General features: G+C 35.7%; 1 protein-coding gene across 1 annotated transcript in view; it reads right to left on the bottom strand.

The window, feature by feature from the left end:
• Window positions 1-18121, bottom strand: part of LOC127449422 (contactin-4-like) — a 261042-nt gene that overhangs the window by 136276 nt on the left and 106645 nt on the right. The gene's annotated exons all lie outside the window — the stretch shown is intronic.

Raw genomic sequence — 18121 nt, 5'->3', positions numbered from 1 at the left:
TTCTGATTGTAATTATAATACAGAATACAGCTGAAAACAGAATACAGAAGAAACAACAAAATAATTACTGGCACTAACAAGCCAAGATCGCACAGTAAAAGCTTACACAGAGAGCTCAATCCTAAAACTCTACAATCTCTAATCATAAGCAATGTTATTTTATGAGGGTTAAGAGATTTGGACTAAGAAGAGGACAAAATCAATTGAGTCCCTTCGAACAGAAGAGTGCTCTTGCAGTTCGCTGCACCTTGACTGTGGCATTGTTTTGCTAAGTGCGGGCCACACATAAGTGCTTTTAATGGCTCCTGCAGATATCAGCCCCCCTTTGAATTTTATTCATTACAAAGTGTGCTGACAAACCATTACAAAGCCATTCCAAAAAAAAAAAAAAAAAAAAAAAAAAAGCATCAAAAACTAAATGTACTTTCAGCTGAAACTAATATATGTTTGACAACTGACGGGAAACAATAGCAAGTCACAACAGTTTCTAGCTTGTCCCTTGCGGAATTGTTGCCGAAAATCTTTGGGAAAGGTATTTCATAAAGGCAGATTGAATACAGTACATGGATTTATATGTAGAAGAATGATGCAACTATGAAATAGGTACTAGACATAACAAATTTATTTTAACAAAACTGCTTTGCCACTGTGGATTTTTGTGAGAAATGGAAATCTCGAGGCTTAAAGAACTAATTTGCTTAATTACCACCTGATAAAGTGTGATTCTCAACTGGTGAGCTGGAAAAAAAAGTTATCTACTTTTAAAATGAGAAAATGCTTCCCATATATTTTGCAGTTCAAAAGGAGGATTGTCCAATCAAACATTTTGGCTCATATTAATCTGTCACTTGGTAGAAGCTGCAGTAGCCAAATTAATTAGATGCCAACGTGGACAGATTGTGTGATACTCCCTCATCATTGAAAACCATGAAAAACACACCAGGAAAAATAAAATATGACCCAGACTACTTAAAATACAGCAGAAAGGATATGCCAACCACAGCTTTATTTGTGTGGTGAATTATTAACTGCCATGAGAGCATGACACCTTAGAAATTCAGGAGACATCTAGAAAACAAAATTGTCATTTTTCCTATTTAGCCTACAGTATGTCATGCTAATAATTTAGCACAATGTTAGATCTTTGCAGTTCTTGGCTAATATGAATAATTGCAATGTTTTATTTTAAGGCCATTATTGTTTACTTACTGTGTTGGGTAACCACTCGAGGCCAATTTATAAATCTTGGTCCTGAAGAAAAACCAGTATAGAACTTCTAATTTAGATCACAGAAGAGAGTTTTTATGACATCCCTGTTGCAATTTATGGATCCAAAATATAGATGCTGATGTAAAAAAAATTGCCAGACCAGCAAGCTTTTAAATTCGAAAGAATAAAGTCAGCTTGCGATCCCCTGCTGTCATCTTCCTCAAAGGGATTCTACAGTCACTCAGCTGAAAAGTGCATCAAAGTTCACAAATTCCTTTACATGAATGAGTCATGTTCTAGAAACCCTTACAACTGACCTCATCAAGAAAGCTTCTAACAAAATAATGGTAAAGAGTGCTTTTATATGTTGAATTTTCTTGTCCATTGTAAACTAGGCTTTATGAAGCAGTGCCAATTATTATGCCTCATTAATTTTGTGGACTAACTAACTAAAAGTAACAATATTATATTTTACCAGTAACATGCTGCTACTTCTAATGACTAGCTGTAACAAAATTGCTATTTTGCAATGAACTGAATGAATTAGGTAATATTCAAACACATTTGCAATAATGCCTACTCCATCTCAAATATTTTTTTGTGGATTGATTCATTCGCATGTTGCATTAGAGTAAAAAAAAAAAAAAAGATTAACTTATTAACTGTGCATATACTTGCACTCCATTTCACGTCTTCTTTTTTTATAGCGATATACTGCGCAAAAAATATTATTAGAATTATTACAATAATTTTATAATAATTACACAAATTATTATTATAAAAATAATATAATACTTAGTACAATGCTGCTTTTAATGTTTCCGAGTTATGTAAATGATAGTTCTATTGGAGGCAAAATAATAACCACTAATATAATTAATAATCTATTAGTGGTAAAATAATTAGTGTAAATGGCAACACTTTACAATAAAGTTCCATTTGAAAATATTCGTTAACTACATTAGTTGATATGAACTAACAATGAACAATAATTTTACAGCAAATTCTAAGTAAATGTTATTATATACTAATGCATTTTTTAAATCAGAAGTTGTATATGTTAACATTAGTTAATGCATTATAAATTAAAATGAACTAACAATTCATTATTATATTTGTGTAAACTAACATTAACAAAGATTAATAAACAAAGATGCTGGTAACCAATGTACTGTTTTTTTTCACTGTTAGTTCATGATACCTTATGCATTAAGTGTTAAGTGTTGCTGTTTAAATTATATATATATATATATATATATATATATATATATATATATATATATATATATATATATATATATATATATATATATATATACAGGTGCATCTCAATAAATTACAATGTCATGGAAAAGTTCATTTATTTCAGTAATTCAACTCAAATTGTGAAACTCGTGTATTAAATAAATTCAATGCACACAGACTGAAGTAGTTTAAGTCTTTGGTTCTTTTAATTGTGATGATTTTGGTTCACATTTAACAAAAACCCACCAATTCACTATCTCAAAAAATTAGAATATGGTGACATGCCAATCAGCTAATCAACTCAAAACACCTGCAAAGGTTTCCTGAGCCTTCAAAATGGTCTCTCAGTTTGGTTCACTAGGCTACACAATCATGTCCAGAGAACAATCATTGACACCCTTCACAAGGAGGGTAAGCCACAAACATTCATTGCCAAAGAAGCTGGCTGTTCACAGAGTGCTGTATCCAAGCATGTTAACAGAAAGTTGAGTGGAAGGAAAAAGTGTGGAAGAAAAAGATGCACAACCAACCGAGAGAACTGCAGCCTTATGATTGTCAAGCAAAATCGATTCAAGAATTTGGGTGAACTTCACAAGGAATGGACTGAGGCTGGGGTCAAGGCATCAAGAGCCACCACACACAGACATGTCAAGGAATTTGGCTACAGTTGTCGTATTCCTCTTGTTAAGCCACTCCTGAACCACAGACAACATCAGAGGCGTCTTACCTGGGCTAAGGAGAAGAAGAACTGGACTGTTGCCCAGTGTTCCAAATTCCTCTTTTCAGATGAGAGCAAGTTTTGTATTTCATTTGGAAACCAAGGTCCTAGAGTCTGGAGGAAGGGTGGAGAAGCTCATAGCCCAAGTTGCTTGAAGTCCAGTGTTAAGTTTCCACAGTCTGTGATGATTTGGGGTGCAATGTCATCTGCTGGTGTTGGTCCATTGTGTTTTTTGAAAACCAAAGTCACTGCACCCATTTACCAAGAAATTTTGGAGCACTTCATGCTTCCTTCTGCTGACCAGCTTTTTAAAGATGCTGATTTCATTTTCCAGCAGGATTTGGCACCTGCCCACACTGCCAAAAGCACCAAAAGTTGGTTAAATGACCATGGTGTTGGTGTGCTTGACTGGCCAGCAAACTCACCAGACCTGAACCCCATAGAGAATCTATGGGGTATTGTCAAGAGGAAAATGAGAAACAAGAGACCAAAAAATGCAGATGAGTTGAAGGCCACTGTCAAAGAAACCTGAACTTCCATACAACCTCAGCAGTGCCACAAACTGATCACCTCCATGCCATGCCGAATTGAGGCAGTAATTAAAGCAAAAGGAGCCCCTACCAAGTATTGAGTACATATACAGTAAATGAACATACTTTCCAGAAGGCCAACAATTCACTAAAAATGTTTTTTTTATTGGTCTTATGATGTATTCTAATTTTTTGAGATAGTGAATTGGTGGGTTTTTGTTAAATGTGAGCCAAAATCGTCACAATTAAAAGAACCAAAGACTTAAACTACTTCAGTCTGTGTGCATTGAATTTATTTAATACACGAGTTTCAAAATTTGAGTTGAATTACTGAAATAAATTAACTTTTCCACGACATTCTAATTTATTGAGATGCACCTGTATATATATATATATATATATATATATATATATACACATTACCGGTCAAAAGTTTTGAAACACTTGACCGAAATGTTTCTCATGATCTTAAAAATCTTTTGATCTGAAGGCGGATGCTTAAATGTTTGAAATTAGTTTTGTAGACAAAAATATAATTGTGCCACCATATTAATTTATTTCATTATAAAAAAAAAAGGTTTGAAATTGATGACTTGGACCAAATAATAAAGAAAAGCAGCCAATAAGTGCCCAGCATATAGATGAGAACTCCTTCAATACTGTTTAAAAAGCATCCCAGGGTGATACCTCAAGAAGCTGGTTGAGAAAATATCAAGAGTACAAGTCTGCAAATTCTAGGCAAAGGGTGACTACTTTGAAGATGCTAAAATATAACACAGTTTTGATTTATTTTGGATTTTGTTTAATCATAACATAATTCCCATAGTTCCATTTATGTTATTCCATAGTTTTAATGACTTTTCTATTATTCTAAAATGTGAAAAAAAAAAAAAAAAAAAAAAAGAAAAAAAACCCCAATTATAATAAAGAATGAGTAAGTGTTTCAAAACTTTTGACCGGTAGTGTGTGTGTATATACATACCGTATATATATATATATATATATACACACACACACACATATATATATATATGCACTTTTTTACATATACTATTTATTTGCAGCTTGTACTGTAGCTAACTGCTTTTTTAAAAGGGTAGATTAAAGGTGTAATTCACCCAAAATTAAAACTCTGTTATCATTTACTTACTCATCAGTTCCAAACCTGTTCTTTCTTCTGTGGAACACAAAAGGAGATGTTAAGCAGAATGACAGTCTCAGTCATCATTCACCTTTATTGAACAAGAAAAAAAAAAAAAAAAAGAAAACAGGATGCAATTAAAGTCAATGGTGACTGAGAACATTCTGCCCAACATCTCTGTTTGTGTTCCACGGAAGAAAGAAAAAATGTAAAATGGGTTTGGAACAACATAAGGGTGATAAAATGATATTTTAGACTTTTTATTTTTGAGTGAACCATTCCTTTAACTGCAGTTGAAATACTTTACATTATAAGAAGCTTATAGCTTGACAAGTTGCAAAGTAGCTTCGCCAACACTGTGCTACATGCTAACCAGTGACATTTAATGGCACATATTGCTCAAATCTGATGAATTAACCCACATTAACCTACTCTCCAATGGTTTATGGTGCTGTGGTGTCACCTGGAGCACTGATGCAGGGATGAAGAGGCTCTTTATGGGCTATATTGATGCTAAAACCTCCTCACTCCCTGCAATCACTTCCCCCTAAAACACCGGCTACTGACTGGTTCTGCTTCAGGGCCAGATTTAAATGTGAAATTATGGAGCTCAATGGCTTATGAAGAGGACTATAAGGTCAGCTAGGATGTGACATGTGGGCTTGGGGACAAGTCTATTAGGAGACTTAGCCTAATTATTTCTTAAAACATAAATTTATTTTTAACACCGGGAGCCGATAGCAATTTGAGACACTGTTCTCCTATTAGGAAAATCAATTCTTGAGAATTTTTCACAGATTAATATGTGACTTTGTGGTAAAGCATTGTACCTATGCAGTGAACACTTTGTAATAAAGAAGTAATTTCTGTAATTGCTTTTTCACTGGGACTGAGAGAATCAGCATCAATGAGCTGTTGAAGCCATGCTGCTTATTTAATCTTTAACGGATGATATTAAATGCATAAGAAATTACACTAAATTACAATGAAATTCATACTGACTTATAATGCGTCTTTGATGCCATTTGTGCTTGTTTAAAAGTGCTTTTATAAACAGGCAGTGCTTAAATTAGACTTTAAAATCTGTATCGGGACAGCTGGCCCCTTTTCCCAAAAGCCCACCAAATGCTCAGTTTCCAAAGGCCACCAAAATGAATTCAAGTCACAGATGTGTCATGAATTGTATGAAGCTTATTGACAGATTGGTAATACTTGTAATACTTGCAAGCTAATTACCCTTATGAATGTCAGGTCACAGCCGGGAATGAGGCATACTAATTATTCATCATTTGTTCATATTAATGTGACACAATGTCATATTTCTTTGTTTTGAGAGGAAATTACAGAAGTTCCATTTCAGTATCTGGTTATCAATTCGGATGTAGTACATTTTAAAAGATAATGATTTTTAGTGACAAAAACCAAATGGCAGGAATATAAACTAGGGATGCAGGTGTTTGAGCAATTCAGGTGGAAGAGAGGTTGAAGAGAATTTCACATATAAGAAGTGTTCAGGGTTTATAAGCAGACATAAATATTTAACTGCATTATATTTGTATACATACTGTAAGTTTGCACATATTACAAAAGTTTTGTATCATTCTTTTAACGGAATAATTGAAACCCAAAAATGTTAGGTTTGTGTGGTGATGTCATTTTAAACCCACATGACTTTATCTCTTATGTAGAACCTTAAAGGAGATATTTTAAAGAATGTACTGGTTGCTCTTTTCCAAGCAATTACAATTGGGGACTGGAGCTTTCAGGTTTAAAACATGACATAAACTCCATACAAATAAAAGGTGGTTCCTATGACTCGTTTGCTATATTCCAAGTCTTCAGAATTCAAACAATAGCTTTGGGTGAGAAACATAATTAAATTTAAGCTCCTAGCTCTCCTGGAACACCTTCATTTTGAAGTTCGCTAACTTCTGAGCATTTTTTCAATCAACCAATTCATTGAAAAGAATGGTTTTCCATACACAAAGAAAACAAATGACTGAAAAGAAACTAAATGAAAAGAACAATCCAGTTCACAGTTAATGAAGGTAGAAGTTCACTAACTTCAGAGCTTTTTTCCATCAACCGATTCATTGAAAATAATGATTTTCCATAAACAAAGAAAACAAATGACTGAAAAGAAACTAAATTAAAAGAACAATCCAGTTCACATTAATTGTAACTGCATCAAAAATTCTGGGGGAAAAAATCTCTTTGTGTTCCACTGAAAAGACAAAGGCATACAGGTTTGGAATGACATGAGGGTGAGTAAATAATTACAGAATTTTCATTTTTTGGGAAATTATTCATTCAAATGCTGCTAAAATTTAAGCAAAATTCTACTAGATCATGGCATGTGAACAACCAGCCAAAAAAAAAAAAAAAAAACTGCTCTTGAGCACTTGTGATTATAAGCCTATCGGATACAATCTGGGGAGGCAACAAAGGGCTGGACTGCCACTTTCATGTCAATGAAACACAGGATGTTAGATAAAAGCCTAATAGAAGCCATACAATTGTGAGCCTAGAAGAACAAAGTGGACAAACACATTCAACATCTAAGGTACTGAATTAATTTGAAAGAGAAAAAAGAAAATAATGTATTTTTTGGGTATATTTTGGATAGAGATAAAAGCCATAGTGAATTTGAGAGGGGACATATGGTCACCGTCAGAGTGAGTGAGGCACAGCAGTTTTGACTGTGGTAGGTGTACCTGAATTGGGATACTGACAACTGTATTTTGATGTCACTGTGTTGTTTTTTGTTTTTGTCTGCCTTTTTGGGGAGGTTACGAGGGATCACTTCAAGACATAAGCAAAAAAGAGCAAAGGGACTTTTGTTGTTTAAAGTAAGTACTCCAGGATAGCATGCAGCTGAGGTCTTTCAAAAAGAATGATTGTGCGATGGACAGAAAGAAAGAGAGGGGGTACTTAAACACATGCTTCTTGTAGTATACACTGCTGAAACCATTCACTTCTTTATTTTGCCTGAAGAAATGTGGCATAAAAGCATGTCGCACCAACCACTTGCTCAAAGGGACAACTTGAAAAAGAATACATGCGTGCACATCCCCATTACCATGTGGGGCTGAGGGAATCCAGATGGTGGTATTCATTTGAGCAGTTCATGCTAAGGAAATGCAGTGTTGTAAAATACAAAGCATTTTAACACATGCACAAACTAAGGGACAGGCAACAATTATTTTAAAATAAAGCTACTGTACAAACTAATCTAAACCCTTTCTTTTTTGTACACTAGGTTTTTTATTATTATACAATAATAGTGTTATTATAAAAATTGTCAAATTGGAAAGTCTTTTATTGAAATATAGCTATTTAATAAAACTACTTACTGAAATTACTAATAATTGTAATATCCCATATATTATATCCACAATAAGAGACACTTTTTTACCTAGCCCTAACAGGAAGCTGCTAAAACTCCATAAAAAAAATAAATAAATAAAACAAATAAAAAAATATGTACCAGCTTCTTAAAGCCCCCTTGTTCAAATTGTGCCACATACAGTATATTTAAAGCTGCAATATATAAGATTTTTTTGTAAAAAATTAACAAATTGTCATTATTGATTAAGTGCGTAAACAATCAGTGTTCAAAACAATGTCCTTACATTACCCCGATTCATTTAGGTAAGTGTAGAGCCGAGGAGGGTGGGGCCGGGCTGGAATGACGCACGCCCGGTCCCCAATCAGCCTGATGGGGCGCGTGAGGGATAAAGGCGGCCGGGGATGACAGTTCGAGAGAGAGAGAATTGCAGGCAGCTGTACTGTGTGTTTATGGTTGTGTGTTTTTGGTTAAGTTTATTATTAAATTATTATTTATATTCTTAAGCCGGTTCTCACCTCCTCCTTTCCACTGAACCCCCTTACACTGGTGCCGAAACCCGGAAAGGAGGAGGGATTCCTGTCACAGAGTCCTCGACACTGCCGTCCACATAGGGGAGCGCCGCTGCCATCCAACAGGGGACGGAGTAGCCCGACCACCCGGACGCGGGGAACGGCCGCTGTCCGCGAGGCGAGTGGGGACGGGACTCCCCGACCGCCTGGAGTGAGGGAGCCGCTGCCAGGGGCGGAGGAGTGCCCTGCCGTCCCCCGGGAATGCAGAGGGGTCGAGAGAAGGCCGCCGTCCGCGGGGGGAGGAGGGAAGCGACTCCCCGACCGCCTGGAGTGGTAGGGCCGCTGCCAGGGGCGGAGGAGTGTCCCCACGGGACGCCGGGAACGCGGAGGGGTGTTCTGTCCGCTGGGGGTCGGAGGTCTGACTCCGGTCTGCCCGGGGAGGAGTGGCTGCCGTCTGCCTGAGAGGGTGGAGGAGTGATCGAGGACCACGCGACAGCGCATCAGAGAACCAGTGAGTTTCTTTTTCTCTCTCTCCTCTCTCTCTCTCTGTCGCTCCGTGTTGGCCTTTCCCTCGCCTATTTTGTCTTGTTGTTGTTTTTTCCCCTCCTGTCTCCTCCTAGGTTGAGGAAGGTGGGGATGACCCGCCGGCAGTCGGGGCGCAAGGCACGCCCCCCGGAGAGGAAGGGGGATGTATGTCATGCCGGGGGCTCCCCGGCCTGAGGCAACGCCGGGAGGAGTGTAGAGCCGAGGAGGGCGGGGCCGGGCTGGAATGACGCACGCCTGGTCCCCAATCAGCCTGATGGTGCGCGTGAGGGATAAAGGCGGCCGGGGACGACAGTTTGAGAGAGAGAGAATTGCAGGCAGCTGTACTGTGTGTTTATGGTTGTGTGTTTTTGGTTAAGTTTATTATTACATTATTATTTATATTCTTAAGCCGGTTCTCGCCTCCTCCTTTCCACTGAACCCCCTTACAGTAAGCCTATAAAAATAATTTGTATTCTGAGCTGTCGGGTCGGATTTGGTGCAAAATCGCTGGCTTATGTCATTCCTCTTTGCATCATGACGCCATGTCCATAAACACAGGAAAGAAGTGCCGGCTGTCATGTGTTCCGGCTGAGGACACTGTTTAGTTCAGTCAGTCACAATCATGCAGTTCAGGATGGTATCACTGCAGTCTGAATGGATGTTTATCTGTTATCCATTTTGCGATGTTGTTTACCTGCTATAATGCTTGGAATTGGATACAGTGTGTTGTCTGGTAGGTTTGTCATGCTTTTATGAATCGAACAATACCCGTGTGTTTAAAGAACGCAATCAGTTGTCAAGGGAAGTTACTGTGCATGTTTACTAATACATATGACTTCTGAAACTGACTTCTTGTACATATTATTTTCATGTTTAATAAAGTATATTTTATCCCCATTATTGCTCGTTTTATGTTTTTAGTTTACAATGTTTTTAGGCCTACAGTTTCACTTGCTTTATCAACTGCCGTGTTCCTTTTTTCATTTTTTCATTTGTTACAGCTTTAGTCTTTTGACGAAAATGTCCTTTAAAATACTCAATATTTTGTCATGTCATATTCATTAATTTTAGTCAGTTTTACTCAAAAATGACATAAAATTGTAGTCAACGAAAGTAATATCTTTTACATGATGATGACATGCTAAATGGATCAAAAGTGTCAAACTGTAACATCAAATATTCTATCAAATATTCAAATATTTAGAAAAAAAAATTATACATATTTTCTAATTTAAACATGTATCAAACATACAGTATAAATGTACATAGGCCTACTGTCCTTGTTGTGAAAAACCTGAGCTCCAGAAAAAATAATGTATAGACGGAAGTATTAAGCTACTTTTTAGAAGTTTAGAAGTTAGTATTCTTCATGCTTTTCATTTTCCATGAAAGGACACATTGGCTGTGTCTTGTTTGGAAAGCTGCATGCTAGGTAGGATGTGTCCTTTGAAGGCTGCGGTATACCGAGTGTCCTCCTTTAAACAAATCTCGTTTAAACGAGATGGCCTTCGTAGGACAAACAGAAACGGAACATAACATGGTTACTATGACAGCACGCCACTCTTTAACAAGCACGAGTGCTTTAAGTGAGAAGGGAATAAAGTCCCTCTGGAAAGGAATGTATGAGGTACATTTTAGGAGAGTTATAATAATGTAAATTGAAAAGAAAATAGATTTTACAGTTGTACTTTTAGTCTAATACTTTATTTTAATTATATATTAATATAATTATACATATTATATACTCTGCACCCATCTACTGAGGTACTTCAGCTTGGGAATTAACATTCCTTGCGTCTGAACATTATATTTACGGGCAAATTGGTGTCATTATTTTAGACATTTCCGTTGAAGCAAAGAAATGTGGGTTGTGAGTGCACACGAAGGATACACCTCATGCATCCTCTGAATTCCCGTGAAAGAAGGTCGCATTCGAAGGCTGCATTCGAAGTGTCCTACTCGCTTTTCTGAAACAAGACAGCCTCGATGACGTATGTTGGCGACAAATGCGACCTCTGGAGGATGCAGCCTTCAAAACGAGACACAGCCATTGCGTGTTTCTTATGGAAACCACGTATTCACAACGCAAATTACGCATAGGCATATTCTGACTAGTGCGTCATTAAGTTCAAATTCACGTTCAATCATTTCGTTGTGCAGATGTAAGTTGTTCTATAAATGTTGTAGATATATTGATGAATCTCATGTATAAATAGGATGCATTTGAATGAGGTATTTAGCCTATTTTAAAGCGGTTAATTTTGCCGGGGTTCAACTCATGAAGCTCAAGTGGAGAAATGCCCAACACACTAGATTAATGGATTAGATGAATAATCATATTAAATGTTTGTAACTGGTGGTGATTCAGGAGAGTCCCCTGTTCTCTACAGTCAAAGCGCTTTTACATAGTGTCAGAAAATTATACAATTCATTCAAAATATGTAAATAAGAGTGTTGTTTATCTTTATCAAAGCAAGTATTATTTAATTTTTTAATGTTTAACCATATAACATAATATCAACATGAAAACAGCACGTTATGACTCCGGCTCTGAATATCTCCAGTCATGATCAAATACAGGCAATGTCCAGGTAACCTCAAATCATGAAATTCATCTGCCAGAGGAGCAGTGTCGAAACACGATGTCGCTAGAGAGCACAAAGTTTTGTAGTGCAGCTTTAAGTCATAGCTACAATACTACAATAAAAGCTATTGAGCATTTTCACAATATTTCCCAGAAAAAAGATACATATCTCATCAAGTGGGTGGTTGCTTCGGTCTTATTTTGTGGGCTTTCTTGGCCGCGGTTCTCTGATTGGTGGATCTTTCTCTGCTGTACCAGGGGTAATGTAGTTGTTCACCAGGAATTCCGCTATTAAACGTGATTTTTAAACAAAGTTGAAATAACGCAGATGGATGGCTTCAACAGAAGCATATACCACAGACTAACAAAGTTATTGTTAAAAATCAATTCATCTATGGCAAAAAAAATTATTGGGATTTTTACTTCTGGAACCTGACTGTTACACTCTATTATAGGCGTTTTCAGCAAAATGTAAAAAGTAAAACAATCATGAGACACGAAGTGATTTATGAAACACACACACACACACACACACACACACACACACACACACAAAAGGAAATAGATATACATATATATATATATATATATATATATATATATATATATATATATATATATAAGAAAATTTGGCCAGCAAATATTGTAATTTATACATTGTAAAAAAATTTGACATTTAAAATATGCGACAAGCTACCCTGATAAAAATGTTACAATTTGCTCCGAACTGAGTTTCATAAATAATACATTTGTCTAAAGAGCACACTTAAACATTCGGGTAAAAATCTGCATTCATAATATTGACCCTTGAACACAATGATGACAGAAAATGTTTTACTTTGGAGGGTAGAATTCAGAAACATTCTTGTAATTGAGACAAAAAGCCTCAGTATACCATATATATATATATAAAGTAACATAATTTAGTTCAGTTAGGGTCCCTTATTTATTTGAAGACATCCCCCAAAAATATTCAGTCAAATTTTATTTCATAACAAATTTACTGTATGGTTAAAAAAAAAAAAAAAAAAAAAACGATCTGACGGAACGGGATGTACAGTAATCTAAATGAACCTGACTATCATGTGCCACCACCATGGGCGATTTTTAAATGCCAGCATAACTTATCATAGCTCTCTTGAGCCGTCGTGTCTTTATAAAGACTGGTGATTCATGCAGCCCTCCAACCACACAAGGAGATTTAACACTCAAATCAGAGAGGCTCAGGAACTCCAGCTGTTTTTCCCTGTCAAAAAAGACGGAATAAAATGAAATCCATCAAAGTGCTTGATGTCTGATTAACTGGTCTTTTTCTCTCTGTCTTTTTTATGAACTGTACAAATAGGGGAGACTAGGACTAGTTGTTACACTGCTTTACTCATGTATAACACACTGTGTATATTTCCTAGAGTCAGTTTCTCTATAGGCAAATCTATTGAAGCTATTGAACATTTCCACTGTAATTGCCCAGACACAGTGAATCTAACACACATTACCCCTATAGCCGACCACGTTGTTACATTTAAGAAGATTTACATTTAAAAAAAATATGAAATACTATCAAACGTAAAATAAAAGCCATCTTTTACAACATATAGTATCAATATTTAAAATGTAGTATACAAGGCTATTTAATGGTTTGTATCACCATTTTAATGGTAAAACAATTATGAAATATATAATAATTATTAAAAACAGCAAAAATGGACAACACATATGAAATAGAATCCATGACAACTTCCTTCAATGTGAGAACCTGCTCCAACCTGACATTTATGATACCCTTGTCCTAAGAACACTGTTCAACTTTTCGATTAAATTCCCACATCAGAACAAAGTTTCTCCTTGATTTAATGTATCTCATTGTGGTTTATTATGTTCACTTGTTTATTCAAGAGCTATCCCAAGAATATGACGAAGCTGGAATTTTAATTTGGAGGAAAGAATTCACAAAAACTATCCCAATTTAAGAGTAGGATATCTAATTTTGAACTAGATGTATGAAGTCAACATGCTACAGAAAACAAGCATACATGCAAATTGACTTTTGACTCAGATCGACAAAATTACAGAGATACAGCTCTTGTGACAACTAGCCCCAGTCTACCCTATAAAAGTAATATCTTAAATATCCTCCGACCCCTCCAATAACATCATCCGGACTGCAAAATATTCTATTCAAACCTGTCACCGCACTGTTCAACATGTTGTTATTGCAAGATATGCATAACTGAAGTGTTATTTCTCACTATATCAGAGAACTTTAATTGCTATTGCACATCAAGGAAGGGGTCTTCATGAAGACCCAAGAAAATGTGAAAATGAGAAGATGGTATATGTGTAATATTATTAAGATGCAGTACACGGACTTCTCTATCAGTGGTGTTTTAATTAAAAACATTCTGCAATTCCCCAGAATGCAATTACTGCTTTAGGGACTGGTGCATTGACACTAACAATTTTTCTCATTTCCTATGCATCTACTTACAACCCTTTCAATATCTGCTTAATTCATCCCGTTCTATTCAGAAAGAATGAAAAAAAAAAAAAAAAAAAAACATTATTCAAATTCAATGGAAATTTGATTTATAACCTGCACATTTGATATTTGAAAGTGCATAAAAGCACATACAAGCTTACACCACAGTACCCGTAAATGTATTTTCACACATAAAGTGATTTTCAACAGTAATTTACTTGAAAAGAAAAGGCAGAGCTGTTTAGAGACAAATCCATTCTAAGCGACACAACATAGTTAAAGAACTACTATTATTTCTAAACCTAGTCCTAATAGGAAGCTGCTAAAAGTCCTTATAATAAATACAAATAATGCCCTCTTGTACAAATTGAACACACTTTAAAAACCCCATGAAATGGGGCGATTTCCATTCAAAAGTAAGCATCACTATGCTCTACTCACTCTGAAGTGCAGTGCACCTGAAATGAGTACTCTGAAGAGTACAGAGCATTACTCTCCTATAAAGTATGTGGCCATTTGGAATACCCTACATGAAGACATACATCACTGCTACTTTATCTTTATTACAGTCAAAACTCATGCTTATTGCTGTTAAGATTGCTATAGCAAATATAAACTCAAATATTGCCTGTATATGTCTGATAAATTAATTATGCCAGATGAAAAAAAAAAAAAAAATCATAGTTAAGTACCACTCAGGATCAAATGATCATAAACTGCTAAATTACTTTCTTGAAGTTACCATTGAATTCAGACTTCACTAACGGCCTTAAAAGATTCCTGTATAAGACTGTTAGCCCTCAAATAAAGGAGGCCCTTTTTTTTTATTTCTTAAATAGCCAATAGTCTTTAGTTGCAGAGCTCTTTATAGCCTTATGCAGGGATAGTGCAACAGTTTTGCTTGAATTGCAAAGTATGATATGCAACAACACATTTTATCCCATTGGCATGTGTATAAGTGTCATTTTTGCCAACAAGGAGTGTTGCAACAAAGAGCATGTAACATGTAACATTGCCATATCTCAAGTGCTTAAAGAGCACCTATTATGGTTTATCAAATATTACCTTTCATGTAGTGTGTTATATAGCTGTTTGTTAATGTAAAAAAGTCTGCAAAGTTTCAAAAATCAAAGTGCACGACAAATGGAGTTATTGACTCCCAAAAGAAAGAACTGATTCTGAACACCTGAAAGGAGTCATTAGTAAATCCAGACTTAATTCCTGTACTAACCTACGTAATTTGGTAACAAAAAAACCCGCCTTCTGTCTTCACTGGCTGCTCACGAACAGCTTTGACCCGCCCTCAAACACTACACTAAGCGGTAGACCAATCACAACAGACTGGGACATCTGACCAATCAGAGCAGAGTAGGCTCTCTGAAAGGAGGAGTTTAGAATGAATCCTTTAGGACGGATCACTGAAGGAGTAGTTTTTGACACAGGGAAGAAAAGGTAATGCTGCAATTTAGATTATGAGCAAATTAAAGTGTTTTTTGACCTTGGATGCATGTAAATCTGTTGTATGAGATCTTTAAAACAAAATTAGGCACATTTAAAAAACATAATAGGTGCTCTTTAAACTTTAGGGTGTTGTCGTGGACACACTGGTTGCGCAGTTGCACTCAATATTACAACCAGTGCTAAAAAAAAAAAAAAAGAAAAAAAAAAGAATTGTTTGAAAATATTATTTGCCCTAAAGTCTGTGAGCACAGATGCTCGATTTCCAGATGACAAGCTTAAACGGTGACATTTTGTACTCAAAACACTGAATTCAGCATGTTTCTGAGATTCAGAGAGTGTTGAAGCATGATGACCTAAATTGATGACCTAAATTGTAATTAATATTTATAGTTATAAAAATATAGAATTATATCAAATATACAGATATATATAATATATATCATAAATTGTTATATTTTTATAAAAATTTTAGTAGTTATAGTAAATTGTAGTAGTAAATAATAGAAAAATATTAAAACATAATTAAAAAATAACAATAAAACTATTTTGACTGCACTCTTGTGTGTGCTAATAAATTTTAATTTGTGCAAATGAAGTCAAAGAGAACTTTAATTGCTATTGCACATTAAGAGAAGTCTTAAAGACCCAAGGAAATTTGAAAATGAGAAGATGGTATGCATGATTGAGATGCAGCACAAAGTCTTCGCTATCAGTGGTGTTTATTTAAGATTATAATAAAATGAATAAATAATTAAGTTTAATTGTTTTTACATAGCAAGAAATAAGGATATACACATTCTGTGGTCAGTACTGTAAAGGAAATCAAGAGGGTGTTGCAGCACCATGATTCATCTTGTAAAAAATATTCATAGTAATAAAATATAATTATATCAAATAATTAAAAATGTGATATTGTCTCAAAATTGTAGTTGTAGTAGTAGTAAACTGTAGTGAAAATTGTAATGAAAGCGAATGGTGAGCACTGAGAGCAACATCTTCCTCCATCCCCTATTCAGCATAAGAATGTTCAAATATTCAAGTTGGAAATGTGACTTCTCGAATTCAACTTTAGATATTGTCATGCACGCCAACGTCTTCTACAAATTCTCCCGCATTAGATACCAAATTAGAAAATATCCCATCTAATAACATCAGCTGCCCTTTAAATTATTGTCTTGAACCCACACCACTCCATCATGCGGCGGAGTTAATTAAGCTATGGAGAGAGTAATAAAGAAGATGGATGTGCAGCAGTCAGAGTCGCGTGCCCCCTCCACACGACAACAACTGGAGCCTAGTAAGGTCAGAGACCGACGATTGATGGATCTGTCAGCCAATCGTCTTATGGTGACAGCAGACGCCCCCCACCCCCCAAATGGAATTGAATTGGTCCTGACTTGGGGTGCCATCATTGTCAGACAGTGGCCTTGCTGGTAATGTGGTGAATTAGAATTTAATCAGAAAGGCCTATCAGTCATTTGTTATCGATGCCGTATGCTAAGATGGATTAGCCAATTGGTGTAATTCTCTGCCATTTTTTTTTAGTTGGGCTAGGGGGAGATTTTTGAGCAAGTTGGTATAGAATTTTCCACACTGTGAGGTTGTTTCCAAGGACAAAACTTATTTTTTTTTATTTTATTTTTTATGTGGGCCCATTATGTGTAATTAATTCACATTTACTGTATAGTACATAAATTCCCCAATGTAAAAGCCAACCAAATGGACTGGATTTGGCAAATGCAAAGCATTTAAAACTACAAGATTCCTACTGAACATTTCCTATTCACTAGCATGGAATCATATTTTTGTTTCATTTCTGCCATGCCTATAGTTTAGAGGACCTTGCCAATAAAAATAAATTTTAGAAGATATACACACATTTAAATTTACTAGTCTTCTGGGAAAATGTACCAACACTATTGATGACTTCAGCTGCTTAGAGGGATATACACTTTTGTTTTTTTCTCAATAAAATGCTTTTTCTTCCGCTACTACCACCAAGCACCAACCAGTGATATATCACATAGAATACCACGGCTTTGCAGAGCTGTGATGTACTGTAAACCAATGGTTTTTGATATGTCCCACACCAACATTCCATTTCAACTGAAAATATATCTACGTACATAGAAAAGAAAGGGGCTTTCGTCAAACAAAATATTTGAGTATTTGGAGTATTTGATGAGACTTTCAGCTGTGTTCGAAACCTAAATGCCGAAAGATACTTTATACAAGTACATGAATGCAGGGGCTTCTAGTTATGAAAACACAATTTTTGTGTGTCGTTGTGATCCAACATTTTTCAGGTCACATAATTTATAACACAACACGTATGCATTGCATTCTCAATGTTTTCTCGAGGGGTGCTATA

Source organism: Myxocyprinus asiaticus, chromosome 12 (genome assembly GCF_019703515.2).
Source record: "Myxocyprinus asiaticus isolate MX2 ecotype Aquarium Trade chromosome 12, UBuf_Myxa_2, whole genome shotgun sequence".
Classification (NCBI taxonomy): domain Eukaryota; kingdom Metazoa; phylum Chordata; class Actinopteri; order Cypriniformes; family Catostomidae; genus Myxocyprinus; species Myxocyprinus asiaticus.
The sequence above is the reverse complement of the archived record's forward strand: the minus strand, read 5'-3'. Positions and strand labels throughout refer to the sequence as shown.